Below are 16,722 nucleotides of genomic sequence, written 5' to 3' on the forward strand. Positions count from 1 at the left end.
AACTTGTACGCGGCGGAGTTCGAGAAGTCCACGCGGGCACAGGGGAGCGGCGAGAGCTTGAGCGACGTGCGCGCTAAAGCGCTATTGTCGTACCGGTCGATGTACGGCGACTTCAAGCACGAGGCCATCTGGGCTCTCTTGAGGGACAAGCAGAAGTTCAAAGGTGGAATTCTGCACACTGGTGCGCTGAAGAGGACGAAGACCACCGAAGCTGGTGATTACACGAGCAGCGACAGCGGCAATCACCCGGTTGACCTCAACCGGACGTACGTGGATGAAGGGATTTCCGGCACACCGGTGTCCTCCCGGCGTCAAGGCTGCGAAGGCCAAGGGGAAGGCGGCCGCGACCTCATCCTCGACCGCTGCAAACCCATCTCCGTTCCCGGAAACGCTCCCGACCCAGACGGCCACCGCGTTTGAGTCGTTGGCAACAGCGTCGATGGCGAGGACGTTATTGCAGACACACAAGGCCCTCAAGAAGTGTACCGACCCCGACGAAGCCGAATATCTCCGGCGTTAATCGATGAGCTGCGTCGAAAGTTGGGAATTGCACCGACTTAGTTGTTTTTTTTTGTAAGTTGAATGGTGTAACTTTTTTTTATTAATGCGTCGCCATTTGTTATTTAAACATTTTTTATTTACTCGTTACTTGTTATTTGAAAACATTTAAATTAATTAAATAAAACTATAAAATGATGATGTGGCACGCCATAGGGCGCGCCTTAGGGCGCCCCACTGCTGATGCCCTAAGGAAGATTATGTTACGTGTGCATTATTTAGTTTTGGGAAATTTATACGCACAATTTATAGATGCCCTGCTCCCTAGACAATTTTTATGTGATTATATATTTTGATGGACAACAAAATCCATAGCACTGTCATCTAGCCTTATGTTGCTGATTTTGACATAAGTTTTTAGTTTAAAATTAAGACTTACAAATTGCCATTAATATTAGTATTAATTTTATAAATAATACTTCCTTCATCCCACTTTAGCAGTTTCAATTTTCTTTTTAGTTTTAGTTTATCCTATATTAGAAATCTCAGTTAGAATCTTCCATAAATATTAATAGGCCCATATTCTACTAACTCCATTCTACTCACATTTTACTATAAAACTAATATATAAAAATCGGACTCATATTCCTCTATCTTTTTACACCAACTTTCTTTTTCATTTCTTAAAAATCCTTGCCCAACTCAACCGAGACTGCTAAAATGGAATGGAGGGAATACTATAAAATATTTGACTTATCTACTATTCCCCATAACATCAAAACATTAAATAAAACAATTAATTATGCTTTTATTTTTTTTATCAAATTAATTAAATCAATTTAAGATATTAGTATTAAATTAAATTAAATAAATAAAACAAAAGAATTAATATCAATATAGTCAAAACAACGTACAATACTCACCTAATATAGTATAATATATATTTATACCATTCATACATAAATGATGGACAAATTACCTCTAAAGTCATGAACTTTGAAGATAGTTTGGTTTTTCCCGTGAACTTTAAATGTTGCATGAAAAGTCATGAACTTTATCAGACTGTGCAAATTTTCCATCCGACCCAACCCGATAGATTTCCGATATAAACTTATCATACATGGCGCACTAGAGGCGTGACTTGACAACTCCACTAATTCTAATTGTTTCTCTTCTATCTTTGCAATATCTGACCTCAGACTTATCACAAACATACAAGTAGCACAAATGAAAACATACAAGTCGAATTCCACAAGTCGAATTTAGCATACAAATCGACATAAACATACAAATTGAATTCCACAAATCGAATTGATCATAAAAGTAGCATAAATTCCACAATTGGAATTGAACCCTAAATATTTCATTTGCCAAGTCACGCCTCCGGCGCGTCACGTAGGATACGTTTTTGTTGGAAATCCATCGGATTGGGTCTGATGGAAAATTTGCACAGTCCGGTAAAGTTCATGACTTTTCATGCAACATTTAAAGTTCACAAGAAAAAAACCAAACTGTCTTGAAAGTTCATGACTTTACAAACAATTTAGACACAGAGAATTAATTGTACTGTATAATGCCAAATAAATAAAGTAAAAAATTACATTATCTTTACACTAAAAAATTAAAGATTTTAGGAGTAAAATAAAATTTGTAAGAATCAATACACATATTTCAAATAATAGTAGTACTCCATCCGTTCTATGTTGATAGAGTCATTTCATTTTACTATTTTGGAAAGTTCTAAGTTAATTGAGTCATTTCTATTTTTTGCAAAAAGTATCGATCTCTCCTTTATTCTCTCTTCATCTCTCTTACTTTATTATCTATTCATCTCTCTTACTTTATTCACTATCTACTTAACACACTTTCTTAAACTTCATGCTGAAAAGAAGTGCCTCTATTAACAAGGAACGGAGGGAGTAATAAATTATTTAGGGCATGCCTAACCCTGTGCTCAATGTTAGAACACGACTATGAGCCCGACGCATGTCTGTTTGATATTTTGGACCATTTCTCGATTTATGCGTGTCATCCTTGCGATGACGATACTGTAAGGAGGTCATGTGGGAAAATAGCTCGATGCAAAGTTGATAAAAAGCTTTACACCTCGGGAGCCATGCTAATCTTCTCTATATCGTTCTAATTTTATCGGAGGTTCCTGAAGGGACACATGTTTGTTTGATAATCTCATCGTGATATGTACACTTGATTTTTTTTAATCCAAAAATATGATTTTAATTAAATATTTAAGTAAAATTTCTAATGGTAATTTTTTAAAAACTAATGGTCAAATTTGATATTTTTACTATAATTACTCCTTCCGTCCCACAATAAGAGTCACATTTCACGTTTACGATAAATGGTAATTAGGTTTCACATTCCACTAACTCACTTCACTCACATTTTATTATAAACCAATATAAAAATAAGCCTCATATTCTAATAACTTTTTCAAGTCACTTTTCTTTACATTTCTTAAAAGTCGCCAAATGTGGCTCATATTATGGGACGAAATGAGTATTTTTCTACTGTAAGAGCATCCACAACAGTGGTCTATGCAAAGAGTCATCTATTAACTAGTCACGGGATCCACACCCTTATACATTTTTTTATTTCATCTCTTAACTAAGAAACAATACCTACACCAATATATCTCATCTCTTAACTATTTATGGGTCTCACTATTCCACTCTTCAATTTAAAAAATACAACTAATAAAAACATTTCATTAATATAACCCGAAAATGACATTACAAATTCCTAAAAAAAATAAAAGTTACATGATTTAAATCCTAAAAATTAAAAATTGTATAATTTATATCCTAAATATTAAAAATTACATAATTTAAATCCTAAAAGTTAAAAACTACTAGGGCGGCATGACCGATATACACAATTAACTTTGGAGGGCTTCAATCATCTAGCCATGCAAAACTTGTTGACAGATGAGAAGGCCGCAGAGTAAGCGGTCCGAGAGGCTATAGTACCCGTGATGCACATGTTTAATCATGTGAATACTGTTACCTTCCTGAAGGCCCTCGAATCGATGCTAACAATCTTGAACTGCGAATGCCCCTTATATAAAGGGTGGAGCAGTATCCTTTTGCAGGTAGGGCCATGGATGCCAACTGCCATCTCACCAAGTTCGTGGAGATTGCGAACACATTGAAGTTAAATGGCGTCGACGCTGACGCCGTAAGGGTAAGACTCTTCTCATTTTCATTAATTGATTCTGCTAAAGAATGGTTTTAGTGTTTGCCTATAGAGCAAGTCTCCACATGGAATGATATAGTAGCCTCCTTCCTAGACAAATACTACCCGCTGGGAACCATCCTCAAGCTTAATAGTGAGATCTTCCAGTTCATACAAGGCCATGACGAGCCACTCTACGAGGCCGTCGCTCGCTTCAAGGGCCTCCTCTGCAAATGCCCCAACCATGGTTTTTCCATGGATCTTCAGGTAGGCATTTTATATAATGGTTTTACTGAAATGATTACCGCCATGTTGGATTCAGGGGCCAATGAAAGATTTCTAAGAAAGAGTAGACCGGAGGCCATGGCAGTTATAGAGGAGTTCGCCTCCAACAGCAGGGGGTGGTCAAAGGAAAGACACAATTTGAGAAGAGTGGCGGCCATAGATGAAGCCGAGGAGAGTTTATTTGCTAAGGAATTGACCGAGCTTAGAGTGAGAGTAGACAAGATGGACACATCCAAGAGGGAGAAACCAATTCCACCAACTTCTGTCATCGTAGTCACTCCACCAGACATCCCGCCTACTCCAAAAGAAGATGTCAACTATGTCCAAAATGAGGGCGGTCCCAATAGGCCATACAACAACAATTATCGCCCTTGTTCCCAATAATTATAATCGAAACCGTCCTCATCCTAACCTTTCAGATTCTAACAATAACTTTCAGCAACCTCCTGCAGGGTTTAATGTGAGTCAAGGTGGAGCAGTTGAGCCAATAAAAAAAGAGGAGAAATATGAGCAAGGGATCCTCAAGATTTTGGAAGTGTTAGTGGAAGATAGGAAAGCCAACGAAACCAATATTGGAGTCGTTGAGGCGAGATTAAACAACCTCGAGGCCGGGATGAACACCATTGCCTCCACCATCTCGATTATCAAGAATCAAATGGACTAAGTCCAAAAGAAGGCGGAAGAGGAAAGGGCCAAAGCAGCAACACGAGTCGCTGAAATAAACAAGAAGTGGGTTGAAAAGAAGCCAAGGGATGAAGCCAGCACCTCCAGAATGAAATCTGGGGATTGTGCAATTCCCAGCGAACCGCTGGCGGAGAGTCAGAGACACCAGAATCCTACCAGCCTGTTCAGCACAATGGGATTATTTTCCCTTTTCATCCAAAGATGAAGTTTAAGCTTGAAGAACAATTCAAGCATTTTCTTAACATGTTTTGTAAAGTCCACACTAACCTTCCTCTTATTGATGTGAAGTAGCTAGGATAAGTGTGTGCACTAGGTGTTTCTCAATCCAACAGGTCTAGAGAATTCACTAGATCACAAGGTCTAGGAGGTTATGAATCTATCAGAAATGGTCGTCGGATAAACTTTTCACTGCTTCAAAACCTTAACTCATCATACTATTGGCTAGTATATGGAAGTAAGGATCGATCCCACAATGATAGAGGTGTTACCAAGTATTTAGATGACTTGGAAAGGGTCGGCTGCTGCCACGCAACTCATGGGTTAAGATTTCTTTAAACTACTGGACTCGAGAGAATTAAAAGCGCCTAACTAACTACTGGACCTAAGAAACGAGAAAAACATGCACGCATGCATGACTCAAGAAACGAGTTAACTAAGGAAAGTTTATCAAACTACTAGGTCAAGTAAAAAGTTTCCCAAAACAGTCAGACAAGTATGCAAGAAAAAGCCGTGGGACTAATTTCCCGAATTAGCTACGGCGACAGAAAAAGCCGCAAAAGCAAATAAACAACAGATCTGCCTCTAACTACCAACGATCTTCATCTTCTTCAACAAACATGAAATGAACACAGACGAAACAGAGCATCAAACTCGGAGAAACGTGGCAAACTCATATCGAAATTCAAACATACGATTAAGTAGAAAAAAATACCAGATCTACACTACCAGGTCGAGTAAATCAAAAGCAACAGTAAAATAGCCAAAACCATGCAGATTGAAATCAGTACGTATCAGATCCACAACTCCAAATCACAATTCCACACCAATCAATCCAATCCAAACTCAACCACATCCAGATCCACATCCATCAACTCCGATTCTAAGGAGTGCGTTGAAGCTGGTGTAGAATGATGATGCTTCTCTTCAAGATAGTTGTCCCTTTTATAGTTGAGGCTCAGATCCCTAGGGCACTCCTTCTTCATGATTTGTCATTTTTGGCCTCCGAAAAAGGATCCTTTAGAATCTGCTCCTTGTTCACTTTTGCGTCCTGCCAGCGTTTTCATCATTTCCCCTGTCAGGTAAATTGCTGGTGCTTTTTCACTTCACTTTCCTCATTTTCGTCTACTCGGTTGATTTGCATGCATTTCTTGGGTCTGGCAGATTTTTCACGCACCTGAACTTACAAACACTTATTAATTCGCTGAAATCACAGAATTTAACCCATAACCAATGCATGAAATGAGCCTTATCAAACTGCTCACACTTAAACCATACTTGTCCTCAAGTATGAAAAACAAAATAAAATACATAAGGAAAATTTCGATACTTGGTTATCTCCTGACGGACTCTAAAAAAAAAAGACACAAATCCTACACCTAGACACAAAAAGACTTTTAGACAAAGAACAGAACACTGGCACATAATTAAGAAAACAAACAAGACACAGAAACAAAAACAAAAACAAATGAATAAACTGGTTCAAGTTCTAACAGCCGTCCCCACAAGCTTAAGGTCAATCCAATCGTCTACAGTCCCAGATTCCTACCCTTCCCTTCTTCTATCTGGCCAGTTTGCCAGTTCGTCAAGATAGCCTTTATTTTCACCAATTGTTGGATTCACTCGGTCATCCATTCCTCACTAGAAACATTAGGACCATTCACTCATTCATTTTTGCCATGCCACTGATGCCTTAAGTTCTACTGACATAGGAAAGTTCCTTAAGGTCTTTCACTTGGTTGTAACGGGGCTAGGGGATTGTAGTATATAGGTGAGGATCCTAGGGGGCCTAAGTTTCAAAAAGTGTAAGTAAAATTATGTGAAGGACATGTGAACTTAAGGACAAAAGATGGAAACAACTTCCCTTTTTATCATCTATTATTCCCCGTTTCTACCGGGTCAGGTTATAAATTTTTTTCTCTGCCCTGTTTTTTTCTAATATTTTCCTAGGTCAGGTTACAACTTAAGGACAAAAGATGGAAACAACTTCCCTTTTCTTTTTCCTAGGTCAGGTTACAGATTTTCATGCCCTTTCTTTCCTAACCTTTTTCTCGGGCCAGGTTACATATTTCCCTACCCCTTTAATTTCCATACTCTTTACTTATATCTCCCTGTTTCACAACCTATTTCCTACCCCAATTGGTTAGCTGCCCCCATTTCGCCTCCTTGTTCACATGATATGAAAGCTAAAGGTGCCAAGGAAAGGACAATTTTTCTTATAAGCTCAACATTGGCTAACTAGGGGGTGCCTTTACAATGAGGCTGGTCCAGCAAATTCGAAAAAATAAGCTCAACTAGTTTCTCCTATTGCCTTTTTACTCCCTTATGTTATTTCTCCCTAAGCATCAAGTGACAGCCTCTCCTTTCTTCTGTTAAGTAGAAACTGTTCTACACTAGGCTTATAACTCACATTATAGATGGCTTCACAACTAGATCAAATTAAGGCCTTTCTATCGTTTTTACTTCCTTCAAACTGATTTTGATTTATTAAGGAAAGAGTCTCAAAAATTGACATGCATCCTCTCTTCAATTACTCTCACTAAGGGAATCTTGCTTTCTATTTCGCCAGTTTATACTTAAAAACTAACACTAAACTGACTCGACACCAACAATTACACATGCTTGACACTAACTGCTCTCCCCCTCTCACTTCACTCATGCTTGTCCCCAAATAATCCCGATGAAGTGGAAAATAAGGAAGTTGGTATACACAAACAAACATAATCTTCTCATACTTAGATCGAGAATTAGGCTAAGTGGGAGAGGGAACATATATACAAAACAGTCTTCTCACACTTAGGCCAAGCAATGGGCTAAATGGGAGAAGATAAACACAGAAAGGTACAGAAAACAACAGATATCAACACATGCTATATCACAGAACTTCTCACACTTAGACCGAGAATTGGGCTAAGTGGGGGAAGGCATACAAAAACACACCTACACAAACACAACGAAACATGCTCAAAACAGAGAAAAACATGCATCACTGATAGGTACCAAAAGAAAAGAAAAACAAAAATTGAAATGTAAAATTACTTGGTCACTTGGGGGGTATCAATTCTTCTTCTGCCTCCCTCGGGAGCCAGGTTTCTGGGGCACTTGTTTTGGCGGTCTGCTTTCACTTTCTTAGGAGCTGATGAAGCTGGCTCCTAAGAAAGCTCCTAAAGCTCCTAAACCTTAAACCCTAAAGCTCCTCTGTCTCCTTCCTTATTGGCATGGGGGTGTTCTTCTTCTTCACTTGCATGGTGGTGGTTGTTGATGTTGACACTTCCTTCCTCTTCTTACTTGGGGTACCGACAGGATTAACGGGTGCTTGCTGAATGGCGGAGGCTCCTGGGGCTAGGGGTCTGATCTCTCCACTGGACCCGGGAGGAATAAATTGCTGGACCTGGGTACTCCTCTGCTCGACTGAGGTCACCATCCGCATCATCAAGGTAATGGCCTCAGTCATCTTCTCCTTGTGCGTCTCCAACGACCCTTTCAGTCCCAGTATAGCTGAGCTTATCATGCTCATCCAGCCCCGGATCTCCCCTATCTCACTTCTGACTTCCCCCATTTCCCTACGCCATCCCTCTCTCTCGGCATTGGACACCCCTCATTCTTCTACCTTCATAGTCGCCTCGACCTTCCCCATCTCATAAAATATTATCTCTCCATCCTTCATCTTCAGAAGGCCTTTGTTGAAAAATAATCTAGGTTGAATAGTTCTGGAGGATCGCACATTGGAAGAGTGGGTACCGATTTCGCTATCTTCATTACACATTCCGCTGAAGGTAAGCGCCGAGGAAGTGACAAGTGTAGAGGTCGCGGGAGGTATGAGTAGTCATCAAGTGGCAAGCTTGGGCCAACCAGAATCCGAGATGGACCTTCACACCCTTCAGCATACACCAGGTAAAATAGGGCTCGGGTGTAGTGAGGGCGGAGCTTGCCTGACCCATGAGATTATACCCGATGAAGACTTGGGCGAAACGGAGGATATGGTCAGTAATGTGGACTCCTTTTGAGACGCTTGTCTTGAAGGTACCACCACGCTTGTGGGTGATGAGCTCCCAGGCCTTCTGTACGTCGAAGCCTGGAATTTTCTTCGGGGGGGGCCCATCACCCTTTCGTTCCATATTCCTTCCTCGTCATCCTTCGGTGTGAACAATCCCATCCTCAAAGACCACTCCCTAATACTCATTGTTATCTTCTCATTGAATAGACGAAAGCTGGTTGAGTCGGTGTCAGGGTCCGTGGTGGACTTGAACTTGTACGAGGTGAAAAATTCAATGGCCAAAAGCGATCGGCACCTCCGTCACGCTATGACCCAGCAACCATTCAAAGCCAATGGCGCTGATATAAGATAGGAATTCGTCCTCTGACTTAATTTCCTAGAGCGACTGAGGGTGGAAGCGCTTTCCCGACTTGGTGAATTTTCCTTTTGTACCACGCTCTTCACATGTTAGAGCCTTCTTGGGGTCGTCGAAATGTGACATAGCTTCTAGCATGGGTTCCTCTGGTTGGTTGGCTTCCGCCTCTTCCTCCTCTTCACTGTCCTCCTCGGGCTTTCCCAACAGCTTGGCAAACGGTACTCAGATGGGCTCTGGTGTGGGTTCTTTAATCACTAGGGTCACGGAAGCTTGCATGTGCTTCTTCTTCAGGGGCTTGGCCTCCTGCTTCCCCTTACGCTTACGCTTAGTAGCAAAGCGCTTCTCCACGGACTCAACGGAGACCTCATCTTCCTTCTCTGGAGTCTCATCGGCTCTGGGGGTGTCCTCCCCTATTTCTTCCTCATCCTCCGAGGTACCGAACTGTAATTTCCTTGCCCTTGTAGCCGCTAACAATTCATCCACTTGCTTGCTTCTACGGGTGTTCCTTCTTGTCATTCTTTCGTCGACCAACGACTCCTCCACCTTCGACCCATCATCTAGATCCACAATTTCTTTCAACTCTTCTTCTTCGGGTTCATCCACATTCAAGTTGACAGTCTGCCCTGTCCTAACATCTTTACCATCATCCTCATTAACGATCTCTTCCTCAGTTTCTCTAGCAACAAATTCCTCAAGGATTTCTCCCTCAACATCTGCAGGGATCTCCCCCTCAACGTTCTCCTCATCATCTTGTCCAACCTCTCCATCATCATCAGCCTTCTCACTACCCTCAACTTCCTCATTACCGGAAATCTCCCTATCATCAACGTCCTCATTCACTCTACCCTCCCCAACAACTACATTCTCTTCCCCCAAATCCCCCTGGTTTCCCTCATCACCCTCTGGCTCCTCACCTTCAACTCGCTCATTACTCTCCTCCTCTAATTCTTTCTCCTCCTCCTCCCCTCCCACATTACCCTGATTTCCCTCCTCATCGTCATCCCCTTCTGCCTCCTCTACATTCTCCTCGCAGGTGCACTCTGCCGCCTCTGCATGTGGCAGAACAAGGGTATGGGTAGATTTCGTGGCTTGGACTTTGGCTTGGATCGCCGAGGAAGGGGGGTTCTATAATAGGGGTTAGGGTTTCTGGTAATTTTTGTGTATTTCTTTACGTGAGGTTAAGGATTGGGCTGTGGGGGTTTCTCGGAAGGTTGACGGTCTAGGTGGAATTATCAGTGGGGTAGGGTGGTTTCTTCTTCTTGACATGCCGTCGATATGCGGGCATAAAATGTACTCGCTTTCGCTCCACGCCCAAATTTCTGGAGGAATTCCTCCATAATTTTCTCTGGATCTGGCTCGTCGGTCGGCTCTGTGGTGGCGACGGCGGTTGTGGCAAGCCGAGCGGTGGAAGTCGTCGGTGGCATGGCAGAAGTTGTAGGTGCCGCCGCCGTTGGCTCCGTCCGCACTGTAATCGGGGTGGGAGTCACGATTTGAGACTATGAAGTCGCCACCGCCGTCCTCAAAGGAACGGTTGGTGGTTTCATCGCTGGCGGGTTTGTCGATGATTTTGATGAAGACTCGCCGGTTTTTACTTTGGTGGGTCGAGGATTCTTCCTCCGGGAAGTACGTTTTGGTGGCTGTTTTCCATGGTGGTTTGCTCGGAAATATTTGGCGGTTTGTGGTGGTTTCGCCGTAAACTGATACACAAAATTTTTGGAATGATGCAAGTGGCCGTACGCCTCCTCCTTAAGGAATTTGAATTTTGAATTTTAAAATTTGAAACTTCCCCCCATTTTGTCCGAAAATTCCTCATTTGACCGCCAATTTCATGCCTCCTCTCACAATACAACACTTAGAATATATTTTAACTAAAAAGGTGAGACCTCGAACACCCTAGTCAAAGGGAAATGAATCCACAAGTTTTTTCACCTTAAAAAAGTGCTCTTCTAGTAATGCTCGGTGTTTCAAAAATATTTTTGGTAAATGCATTTTTTCTTTGTTTGGATTTTTTTTATATCAAAGATTAAGAAATATATTCACATTATTTATAATTCGTGCGTAAGTATTCTTGGGAATATGCTGGTTCAGTCCACATATTTTAAAACTTCATTTTTATCTACCTGACCCGGGAATTCCCAAAGAATACTTAGCAACTAGACCAATTAGGCAATAGTGGAGAGTATGCGTAGGGGAACATCCTCCACCACGAACAACTCTGAACTATCCCTAAATACCTTGACCATGTGACCGTTAACAAGAAAAGGCATAGAGTTAGAAGCGTTTCCCTGAATTTCCACAGCACCATTGCTTGAAGGCCAACGATCATGTAGGGTCCTATCCATTTAGACTTCAGCTTTCCAGGCATTAACTTCAGCCTTGATTGGAACAAAAGAACTTTCTGGCCAACTTGCAATTCCTTGACCCAGAGGTTTTTGTCGTGCCACAACTTGGTTTTTTCTTTGTACCACATTGCCACATCATACGACTCCAGTCTCAATTCCTCCAGCTCTTGTAGTTGAAGTTTCCTCTCTTCCTCACAGGCTTGGGGCTTCAGATTCATCTCCTTGACTGCCCAGTAAGCTCTATGTTCTACACCCAGAGGGAGATGACACATCTTGCCGAAAATGAGCCTGTAAGGTGACATTCCAATGGAGTCTTGAACACAGTACGGTAGGCCCAGAGAGCATCATCCAACTGTTTGCTCCAGTCTTTCTTCGACGGGTTAACTGTCTTCTCCAAAATTCCTTTTATCTCTCGGTTGGAGATCTCCGCCGGCCCGTTACTCTGTGGATAATATGGAGTGGACAACCTGTGATGTACTCCGTATTTCTTCATCAGGGCCTCCATTGTTCCGTTGCAGAAGTGCGTTCCTTGATCCGAAATAACCCCCCAGGGCACTCCGTAGCGGCTGAAAATATTGGCCTTTTGGAACTTTGTGACCTCCTTTGCTTCACACGTGGTAGTCGCCTTAGCCTCTATCCATTTTGATACGTAATCTACTGCCACTAGTATATAAGAATTTCCGTAGGAAGATCGAAATGGACACATGAAGTCCATCCCCCAGACATAGAACACTTCACAGACGATCACTGGGACCTGTGGCATTTCGTCACGAGCGGAGATTCCCCCGGTTTGTTGGCATCGACCACAACTCTGACAATACTCATACGCATCTCTATTCAGTGTGGGCCAGTAAAAACTGTTGTCCAGAACTTTCCTAGCAGTTTTTCTTGGGCCAAAATGCCCACCGCATGCCAATGCATGGCAATGGTCCAGTACGTCTCTGTGTTCCCATTTTGGAATACACCTTCTAATTACCTAGTCTGAACCCATTCTCCAGAGGTAAGGATCGTCCCAAAAATAGTACTTGGCTTCATTCCTAATTTTCATCCTCTGGGCCCGAGAAACTTCTGGCTCACTAGGGAGCTCTCCCGTGACTAGGAAATTTGCCAGGTCTGCGAACCAAAGTTCTGCATTCCGCTTAAACTTCCCCTTTTCTGAATCTCCTGGACCAGTTATCGCTAGCACTTCCATCCATCTAATCGTTCTAGAAGAATTTCCTACATAATAAAGATGCTCTTCTGGGAATGCATCTGATATAGCCTCCTTTGTATCTCCTTGAAAAATTCTTCTTAGATGATTGGCCACCTTATTCTCGATCCCCTTCTTATCCTTTACTTCCCAGTCGAATTCTTGTAGTAACAACACCCATCAGATTAGTCTTGGCTTAGACTCCTTCGCCAACAAGTACTTAATAGCTGCGGGATCAGTGAACAATATCACCCTCGATCCAAGTAAATATGGTCGAAACTTCTCAAAGGAATACACAACAACTAGATTTCTTTCTCCGTGGTGTCGTAATTCTTGTGGGCCTGTTAAGAGTCTTCGAGGCGTAGAAAATTACATAGCTCTTTCCATCAATTCTTTGACCTAGCACTGCTCTGACGGCGTAGTCACTGGCATCGCACATCACCTCGAAGGGGTGGTTCCAGTCTGGAGCTCAGATTATTGGGGCTTATACAAGCTTCTCCTTCAGGAGTTGGAAGGCCCCTTGGCATGCCTCGTCAAAGGCAAAATCGACATCATTCTGCAGGAGGCGGGTAAGCGGTAGCGCGATCTTCGCAAAACACTTTATGCACATTCGGTAAAAACCCGCATGACCTAAGAATCCTCTCATTTCCTTCTGACTTGTGGGATAAGGTAGCTTCGAGATTACATCCACCCTTGCCTTGTCGACTTGGATTCCTCTCTCAGATAACACATGGCCTAGGACGATACCCTCAGGAACCCTAAAATGACACTTCTTGAAGTTGAGGACGAGGTTCTTCTCTTGACACCTTCTCACAAAAACATCCAGATGACCTAAGCACGACTCGAAAGAATCTCCGTAAATAGTGAAGTCGTCCATGAAGGTTTCTATACTCTTCTAACAGGTCGGAGAAAATGCTCATCTTAGACCGAAGGGCATCCTCCTATAAGCATATGTGCTAAAAGGGCTAGTGAATGTTGTCTTGTCCTGATCCTCTGGGTTGATGTAAATCTGAAAGTAGTCACTATACCCATCAAGAAAACAGAAGTATTGTTTCCCTGCTAACCTCTCCAGCATCAGGTCGATGAAAGGCAGAGGGAAGTGGTCTTTTCGAGTGGCTGTATTCAACTTCTGGTAGTCGATACACATTCCCACCCCGTTACTAATTGCGTGGGTACGGGCTCATTCTTTTCATTCTTCACCACCTGTATACCCGACTTCTTCGGCACCATGTGAACCGGACTAACCACTCACTATCTGGGATCGAGTAGATGATTCCCAAAGAAAGTAACTTCAACACCTCCTTCAAGACCTCTTCTCTCATGTTCGGGTTCAGTTTCCTCTGTGAATCCCAGTAGGCCTTCGTGCCTTCTTCTAGGCGAATATGATGCATGCAGAGATCAGGACTGATTCCCACCAGATCTGATAGAGTCCACCCTATGACTTTCTTATTCTTTCTGAGCACTTCATTTGAAGTAGCTAGGAAAAGTGTGTGCACTAGGGGTTTCTCAATCCAACAAGTCCAGAGGATTCACTAGATCGCAAGGTCTAGGAGATCATGAATCTATCAGAAATGGTCGTCGGATACACTTTTCACTACTTCAAAACCTTAACCCATCATACTATTGGCTAGTATATGGAAGTATTTAGAAGACTTGGAAATGGTCGGTTGCTGCCATGCAACTCCTGGGTTAAGATTTGTTTAAACTACTTGACTCGAGAGAATTAAAAGCACCTAACTAACTACTGGACCTAAGGAACGAGAAAAACACATACGCATGCATGACTCAAGAAATGACTTAACTAAGAAAAGTTTATCAAACTACTAGGTCAAGTAAAAAGTATCCCAAAACAATCAGACAAGTATACAAGAAAAAGCAGTGGGAATAATTTCCCGAATTAGCTACAGCGAAAGAAAAATCCGCAAAAGCAAATAAACAACAGATCTGACTCTAACTACCAATGATCTTCATCTTCTTCAGCAAACATGAAATGAACACAGAGGTAACAGAGCATCAAACTCAGTGAAATAGGGCAAACTCAGATCAGAATTCAAACATTCGATTAAGCAGAAAAAACTACCAGTTCTACACTACCAGGTCGAGTAAATCGAAAGCAACAGTAAAATAACCATAATCATGTAGATTCAAATCAGTACGTATCAGATCTACAACTCCAAATCACAATTCCACACCAATCAATTCAATCCAAACTCGACCATATCCAGATCCACATCCATCAACTCCGATTCAACCGATTCAACAACAAAACAACTCCAATTCAACCGCTCTCAACTCTGATTCAATAACCAATTGCGAAAAGCATCCAAATCAGTAAATACAGATAATAAGCATCAACACCAGGTAAACAGAAAATATAAACTTCCATAGCCACTGGAATAAGGTTCAAACAGAATAGCAGTCACCGAGCTTCCGGTAAAGAAGTTCACGACAAAACAAAATAGCATAAACGTAAAGAGATTGTATCTTCGCCCCCGTGGGGACGGTGTTACACCATAGAACTAAGCTAACCGCCATAAATACGCCCAGAATTACACCACAAACACAAATGTATAAACTGGTTTAATTCTAGCAGCCGTCCCCACAAGCTTAAGGTCAATCCAATCGTCTACAGTCTCAGATTCCTCCCCCACCCTTCTTCTATCTGGTCAGGTTGCTGTTGATGATCACATGGAACGTCTCATTCGCTTCTAGGTAAGCATACTTCAGTCCTGGTGGAAGTGTCTTCAATTCCTTCTTTGGTGAACTAATCTCCTGGGGCAGGGGGTTTCTGTCCATTTCACTTGTGGTTGACTCCTTTGGGCCTAGTAACTTTTCCACGCTGGCCAGATGGGCTGATCCCCTTGACCTGGTAAATGTCGGATACTAACATAATTTCACAATCGCCTCTGCTAGCTCTTCATTTGTGAACTCCAGTGTGTTCATTGCTTCACACCATCCTGCTACCTCTTTATCAGTGGAGTGGTTCAGTTCTGAATTATCAATCTGTTCCCACATTAATTCAGTGTCAATATATTCTTGGACCAAGGGGTTAATAAATCCACAACATGAAGATTCTCCACATCTAAAGGTTTTTTCATAGCCTCATCAATGTTAAACGTGGATTTCTACCCATGATAATCCAGACAAATTGTTCCATAAAAAACATCAATTATGGTCTTAGTGGTGCGTAGGCATGGTCTACCTAAAAGCACTCCGCTAGACTCAACAGATTCATTTTCACTCATCCTAATCACATGGAAATCGGCTGGATACAAGAAATCATGCACCTTAACTATCAAATTTTCTAACACACCTTCTGGGCTAATGCATGACCTATCTGCTAACTGTATCACCGTTTTTGTCTCAACCATTCTTACTCCTACCAACTTCTTGTAGATGGAAAGCGGTAAAACATTTATCGAAGCTCCTAGGTCACACATAGCATGCACAATTCAAATGTCCCCAATTGAAATGGGTAGAGTGAACATACCTGGGCCAGTGCGTTTTGATGGAATCCTTCGCTTCTGAATCACTGCTGAAACACTTTCTCCGATCACTATTTTGCCATTGGGTTTAGTCTTTCCAGCGATGAACTCCTTGATAAATTTGCTGAAAAGAGGCAGCTTCAGAGCCTGTAGGAATGGAACGTTGATTTCCAGCTTGCCGAAGATTTCCATGAAGTCTACTGGATCATCTTTTTTTTTCTGGCTTCCCCTCGGTAGTGAAAGGGCTTCACTTGTTTCAGCGTGTTGATGGAATCTCCCTCGGAGGACTCTCCAGTCTCTTACCTCGCTTCCTCATTTCCCACTTCAGATCCTGGGTCTAGGAAAAATGGGTCAGCTATTCGGAGTACTAGTTTTCTCAAGTCACCGATCTGGATATCACCCTTTGTTCTGGCTTCCCTTGTTTCCGCTTCTTTTGTCCTAGTGTCTTCCTTCTGTTGGGTCCGGTCATCTCCTTCTTT

The 16,722-nt window shown here is 42.2% G+C and overlaps 1 pseudogene; it reads right to left on the reverse strand.

The window, feature by feature from the left end:
• Positions 1-2,494: 2,494 nt before the first annotated feature.
• LOC121773084 lies at positions 2,495-2,666 on the reverse strand (annotated as a pseudogene).
• Positions 2,667-16,722: the final 14,056 nt, after the last annotated feature.

Source organism: Salvia splendens, chromosome 16, assembly GCF_004379255.2.
Source record: "Salvia splendens isolate huo1 chromosome 16, SspV2, whole genome shotgun sequence".
NCBI lineage: Eukaryota > Viridiplantae > Streptophyta > Magnoliopsida > Lamiales > Lamiaceae > Salvia > Salvia splendens.